The sequence below is a fragment of the Entelurus aequoreus genome, linkage group LG18 (genome assembly GCF_033978785.1).
Source record: "Entelurus aequoreus isolate RoL-2023_Sb linkage group LG18, RoL_Eaeq_v1.1, whole genome shotgun sequence".
Taxonomy (NCBI): domain Eukaryota; kingdom Metazoa; phylum Chordata; class Actinopteri; order Syngnathiformes; family Syngnathidae; genus Entelurus; species Entelurus aequoreus.
This window is the reverse complement of record NC_084748.1, coordinates 42950111-42956288: the sequence shown is the minus strand read 5'-3', so window position 1 is coordinate 42956288 and position 6178 is coordinate 42950111.

The following is a 6178-nucleotide window of genomic DNA, read 5'->3' as shown; positions in this document are numbered from 1 at the left end:
TTTTTAAAAAATTGTTTAAGTAATTAAAAATAAAGCCATACATTTTTGGGGCGATGTTAATTCTCAAACTTTTCCACTCAAGTGAAATCGTTATTTCCATCCCCCTAACCAGAGAATAACATTTTTGGACACACAATCTATATTCAATGTATTATTATTATTATTATTATTATTAAAACTGTGTTAATCTGTAATGGTCATGTTTGAAACATTTGCACATATGAACAAAAGTAATTTTAAATATTTAAAAAAAAATTGTTTAAGTAATTAAAAATAAAGCCGTACATTTTTGGGGGGATGTTAATTCTCCAACTTTTCCACTCAAGTGGAATATTTATTTCCATCCCCCTAACCAGAGAAAAACATTTTTGGACACACAATCTGTATTCAATGTATTATTATTATTATTATTATTATTATTAAAACTGTGTTCATCTGTAATGGTCATGTTTGAAACATTTGCACATATGAACAAAAGTAATTTTAAATATTAAAAAAAAAAAAAAGTTTAAGTAATTAAAAATAAAGCCGTACATTTTTGGGGGGATGTTAATCCTCCAACTTTTCCACTCAAGTGGAATATTTATTTCCATCCCACTAACCAGAGAAAAACATTTTTGGATACACAATCTATATTTAATGTATTATTATTATTATTATTATTATTATTATTATTATTATTAAAACTGTGTTCATATGTAATGGTCATGTTTGAAACATTTGCACATATAAACTAATGTAATTTAAATATTTTAAAAAAATTGTTTAAGTAATTAAAAATAAAGCCGTACATATTTGGGGGGATGTTAATTCTCCAACTTTTCCACTCAAGTGGAATATTTATTTCCATCCCCCTAACCAGAGAAAAACATTTTTGGATACACAATCTATATTTAATGTATTATTATTATTATTATTAGAACTGTGTTCATATGTAATGGTCATGTTTGAAACATTTGCACATATAAACTAATGTAATTTAAATATTTTAAAAAAATTGTTTAAGTAATTAAAAATAAAGCCATACATTTTGGGGGGGATGCTAATTCTCAAACTTTTCCACTCAAGTGAAATATTTATTACCATCCCCCTAACCAGAGAACATAATTTTTGGATACACAATATATATTTAAAGTGTTATTATTATTATTATTATTATTAAGACTGTGTTCATCTGTAATGGTCATGTTTGAAACAGTTGCACATATGAAGAAATGTAATTTAAATATTTTTTTAAAATTGTTTAAGTAATTAAGAATAAAGCCGTACATTTTTGGGGGGATGTTAATTCTCCAACTTTTCCACTCAAGTGGAATATTTATTTCCATCCCCCTAACCAGAGAAAAACATTTTTGGACACACAATCTATATTTAATGTAATATTATTATTATTATTATTAAAACTGTGTTCATATGTAATGGTCATGTTTGAAACATTTGCACATATAAACTAATGTAATTTAAATATTTTTAATAAATTGTTTAAGTAATTAAAAATAAAGCCGTACATTTTTGGGGGATGTTAATTCTCCAACTTTTCCACTCAAGTGGAATATTTATTTCCATCCCCCTAACCAGAGAAAAACATTTTTGGATACACAATCTATATTTAATGTATTATTATTATTATTATTATTATTATTGTTATTATTATTAAAACTGTGTTCATCTGTAATGGTCATGTTTGAAATATTTCCACATATAAACAAATGTAATTTAAATATATTAAAAAAAATGTTTAGGTAATTAAAAATAAAGCTGTACATTTTTGGGGGGATGTTAATTCTCCAACTTTTCCACTCAAGTGGAATATTTATTTCCATCCCCCTAACCAGAGAACAACATTTTTGGATACACAATCTATATTTAATGTATTATTATTATTATTATTATTATTAAAACTGTGTTCATATGTAATGGTCATGTTTGAAACATTTGCACATATAAACTAATGTAATTTAAATATTTTTTAAAAATTGTTTAAGTAATTAAAAATAAAGCCGTACATTTTTGGGGGCATGTTAATTCTCCAACTTTTCCACTCAAGTGGAATATTTATTTCCATCCCCCTAACCAGAGAAAAACATTTTTGGATACACAATCTATATTTAATGTATTATTATTATTATTATTATTAAAACTGTGTTCATATGTAATGGTCATGTTTGAAACATTTGCACATATAAACTAATGTAATTTAAATATTTTTTAAAAAATTGTTTAAGTAATTAAAAATAAAGCCGTACATTTTTGGGGGGATGTTAATTCTCCAACTTTTCCACTCATGTGGAATATTTATTTCCATCCCCCTAACCAGAGAAAAACATTTTTGGATACACAATCTATATTTAATGTATTATTATTATTATTATTATTAAAACTGTGTTCATATGTAATGGTCATGTTTGAAACATTTGCACATATAAACTAATGTAATTTAAATATTTTTAAAAAAATTGTTTAAGTAATTAAAAATAAAGCCGTACATTTTTGGGGGCATGTTAATTCTCAAACTTTTCCACTCAAGTGGAATATTTATTTCCATCCCCCTAACCAGAGAAAAACATTTTTGGACACACAATCTATATTTAATGTATTATTATTATTATTATTATTATTAAAACTGTATTCATCTGTAATGGTCATGTTTGAAACATTTGCACATATGAACAAAAGTAATTTAAATATTTTAAAAACAATTGTTTAAGTAATTAAAAATAAAGCCATACATTTTTGGGGGGATGCTAATTCTCAAACTTTTCCACTCAAGTGAAATATTTATTTCCATCCCCCTAACCGGAGAATAACATTTTTGGACACACAATCTATATTCAATGTATTATTAGTATTATTATTATTAAAACTGTGTTAATCTGTAATGGTCATGTTTGAAACATTTGCACATATGAACAAAAGTAATTTAAATATTTTTTTAAAAATTGCTTAAGTAATTAAAAATAAAGCCGTACATTTTTGGGGGGATGTTAATTCTCCAACTTTTCCACTCAAGTGGAATATTTATATCCATCCCCCTAACCAGAGAAAAACATTTTTGGATACACAATCTATATTTAATGTATTATTATTATTATTATTATTAAAACTGGCTAACACTTTAGTATGGGGAACATATTCACCATTAATTAGTTGCTCATTAGCATGCAAATTAGTAACATATTGGCTCTTAATTAGTCATTATTAAGTACTTATGAATGCCTTATTCTGCATGGCCTTATTATACAACCAGTAAGCCATTAACTAAGAGTCTTTCCTCAATAACCTCAGAATTATTGCTTATTAGTAACCCTAACTAACCCTTATATGTTCCCCTTGTGTCCAAATAACTCTAAATTAAGTCTTTGTTACTTAGAATGTGTTCCCCATACTAAAGTGTTGCTTAAAACTGTGTTAATCTGTAATGGTCATGTTTGAAACATTTGCAAATAAAAACACATTTAATTAAATATTAAAAAATGTTTAAGTAATTAAAAATAAAGCCATCCATTTGTACAGTCCATTTTGGGGGGATGTTGATTTAAGTTAGCATCTCAGGTAGAATAATTGTACCATATAGAGTCGCGATCAAAAGTTTACTTACACTTGTAAAGAACATAATGTCATGGCTGCATTGAGTTTCCAATCATTTTTACAACTCTTATTTTTTTTTTTTTGTGATAGAGTGATTGGAGCACATACTTATTTGTCACAAAAAAAACATTCATGAAGTTTGGTTCTTCTATGAATTTATTATGAGTCTACTGAAAATGTGACCAAATCTGCTGGGTCAAAAGTATACATACAGCAATGTTAATATTTGCTTACATTGAGAAATTTGGAGGTAATCCTCCTGGTGCTTTACAGAGAGTAAATGGGACAATGAAAAAGGAGGATTACCTCCAAATTCTTCAGGACAACCTAAAATCATCAGCCCGGAGGTTGGGTCTTGGGCGCAGTTGGGTGTTCCAACAGGACAATGACCCCAAACACACGTCAGAAGTGGTAAAGGAATGGCTAAATCAGGCTGGAGGTTTTAGAATGGCCTTCCCAAAGTCCGGACTTAAACGTGTGGACAATGCTGAAGAAACAAGTCCATGTCAGAAAACCAACACATTTAGCTGAACTGCACCAATTTTGTCAAGAGGAGTGGTCAAAAATTCAACCAGAAGCTTGTGGATGGCTACCAAAAGCGCCTTATTGCAGTGAAACTTGCCAAGGGACATGTAAGCAAATATTAACATTGCTGTATGTATACTTTTGACCCAGCAGATTTGCTCACATTTTCAGTAGACCCATAATAAATTCATAACCAAACTTCATGAATGTTTTTTGTGACCAACAAGTATGTGCTCCAATCACTCTATCACAAAAAATAAGAGTTGTAGAAATGATTGGAAACTCAAGACAGCCATGACATTATGTTCTTTACAAGTGTATGCAAACTTTTGAGCTGATCTAGGGTACATACAGCACTGTAGAAAGGGGGTCACGCATGGTTCATATCGAGAGCTTGACTTGTCAGCCATTACCATGCATGCAACCGTTGCTCAAGCATCATGACTGTTTAGAGGAAGGAAGTTGACGCACATGGTGGCTGATGAGCGCGATCTTTGTGCTGTATGTGTGAGTGTCTGTCTGTGTGTGTGTGTGTGTGTGTGTGTGTTTGTGGGTGGGCACAAGTCTTGTGAATTGGAACCACTTGTGTAGTTTAGAAGTCAAACTGTGCACGCTTTGGTTGACTTTGGCGGTAGAAATGAGCAGAGGAGTCATCCATGCTCATGCAGCTGCAGTTGTGCGGCCGAGCACGAAGTAGATAAAACAAAAACAATGTATGTTGGTATAATCCCATTCGTCACAGTTTACCTGACACATGAAATGTGACGAATGAGGGTCGGGGGGTTGCACGATCCTCTTTAGCCTGCCAGGTGGCAGGAGAGTGTTGAATCTCTTGATGTGTTTTGTGGAAATTCCAACTTGGACCACAGCGTCAGTTGCTAGGTAGAGGCGCTTTCCATAGTTTTCTGCAGACTGCATTGCAAAATGATTACAGGAGAGATAACATGCAGGGATGGGGCCAAATTAATCAGTTCCATACTGTATGTCTTGCAGTGTTTCCCACGGGACTGAAAGTTATCTGTGGCTCTGGGTTGCTGTTGTCTTATTCGCATAATTGGCCATGGAGACATTAAGAATGGATGTTTAGTTTAGTTTAGTTTAGTTTAGTTTATTAAGGATCCCTATTAGTCTACACCGCAGTGGAGACTATTCTTCCTGTGGTCCAGGCAAAAAACATCACACAATCACAAAACAAAAGATTACAATGCAGTACAAAATGCTGTAACACAAAAATAGCAACAACAAAGAACCAAAAAAAAAAACAATACCTTGAAGTTTACATAATAATGTTCAAATAATGTTCATACCAAAGATAAAGAGAGCAATATAAAAAAAAATATATTTTTGAAAAAATAAAACAAATAACCAATGGCCTAAAATATACACATTAGTGTACCAAAGACAAACAATAAGTGACGGAAAAGTTCCATCCATCCATTTTCTACTGCTTGTCCCATAATCAATAAAATAGTCAATAATCAATAAAACCAGTCATGACATTTGGTACAATCTAGAATAATCTCTTTCTGCAATACTTCTCCTCTTAGTCTATTCTTAAAACCCACTATGTGAAATGAGGGAATTCGTCAGTCTGGGGTGGGGGTCAGAGAACAAAGTCCTCGACTTTTTAACTCTGGACTTTGAAGTGTTTACATTATTATTATAAATACGCAAATACAATATATCTGTCATATAATGAAAAAAAACACCTTTTTCCATTTCCTATGCATATAAGCTCATGCTGTCAAATGATACAGTTGTCAATCCGATTAATCACACTTCACTTTTGATTAATTATGATTAATCACAGTAAAATGACTTAATTGCATATTTTTTTAAATTAACTTTACAAAAAAGTCCCCGATGTTTTGACACAAAGGCAATTTTATTGTCAGAATGTTTAAACATGTTTGACTTGAAATGCACGCCATTTATTTGATTAAAACGTGATCAAAGTTTTGTAAAAAGTCCAATCATGGTGGATTCTAAAGTGAAATTTGCCAACAATTACACCAGTCGGAGTCTCCTTACTCATGTTTGTACTGACGTATACATACATATACAT